The sequence below is a fragment of the Pseudonaja textilis genome, chromosome 6, assembly GCF_049901715.1.
Source record: "Pseudonaja textilis isolate UNSWEBS1 chromosome 6, rPseTex1.2, whole genome shotgun sequence".
Lineage (NCBI taxonomy): Eukaryota > Metazoa > Chordata > Lepidosauria > Squamata > Elapidae > Pseudonaja > Pseudonaja textilis.
In genome coordinates this window covers 27932478-27933577 of record NC_141995.1, presented here as the reverse complement: position 1 = coordinate 27933577, position 1100 = coordinate 27932478, and the positions used below count along the sequence as shown (strand labels likewise).

The window sequence follows — 1100 nt, the reverse complement described above, 5'->3', positions numbered from 1 at the left end:
GCACTTGGAGAGGAGTGTCTGGAGGAATGTCTCCAGTTGGGACACAATTTGATTGGGTCATGGGATGGACTGATGGATGTAGGAGATGGATCTTTGATTTTTGGGAAGGGAAAATCAGGAACTCTCAGATTCGGGTTTTCCTAAATGTGCCAATATGATAACTCTAATAAACTGGAACTTTGAGGAAATGCTTATCTCAGAGTTTATTGGTCTGCAGTTGGTTAGTTGGAATGCTGACACGGAGGGAGTTCCAGCAATTACTGTAGGTGTCTTTGAATTCACTGAAATAGATTTAAAAGAAATACATTAGAATAGAGTCATGTTAGTACAATCCTGTATTTGAGGACTGCACTTGAAGAGAAACCAGATTTTCCTATTTTGAAAAAAATATAAGTATTTCAATGAAAAAAATCAACTTATTAAATTATATATCAAACAGCAGTTTTATTCAATGTGAAAGATGACATCATGTGTTCAGTAGACATTCAGTTTTTATTTACAGTACTAATGTTCCAGTTCATGAAACAGTTGACTATATGTACAGTTTAGTGGAATCTAGCCAGATATCAATCCCTATACCAATTGACATTGTCGAACAGACTGTATTTACCTTTTATATGCAATTACGTGTTTCTCTGGAATCTTCTCTGACAGAGTCTGAAAAATGTTAAACAAATATTTTAGAACGAAGTAGTGCATCATCAATTGAAACATGTCTATTTCCCTCCAAAAAAATGGAAGGATAAATCTTACCTCCTTGGTATATCCAGGTGAGATAGGAATAGCAGTTCAGAGCAGACATCATCGATTGCTTGCTCTCGAGCCCTTGCTAGTTTTTTGTTGTTCTCAATTTCTTTTGCAATCTCCTGATAAAAAAAATGAAAATTAAATTTTAATGCATTATAAAATTTTGCTTAAAGATGTTGTTCTAATTTCTTACTATAATGTATGATACTTACAGTCTTCATTCTCTTGATGGCTTTCTGGAATTTTTCGTGGTTGTTCTTTAGTGCCTGAAAGTCCATCTCCTCATCTCTGTTTGTATCTCCTGGCAAAAAAATAACAAAAGAATTAGAATGTCTATGGTCAAACTTAAGATG

General features: G+C 34.3%; 1 long non-coding RNA gene across 1 annotated transcript; it reads right to left on the bottom strand.

The window, feature by feature from the left end:
• Positions 1-209: 209 nt before the first annotated feature.
• On the bottom strand, positions 210-866 carry LOC148125431 (uncharacterized). The gene is made up of 3 exons (XR_015744218.1): positions 754-866; positions 611-657; positions 210-281 (listed from the first exon to the last, which is right to left on the bottom strand). It is a non-coding gene; the product is annotated as an uncharacterized LOC148125431 (long non-coding RNA).
• Positions 867-1100: the final 234 nt, after the last annotated feature.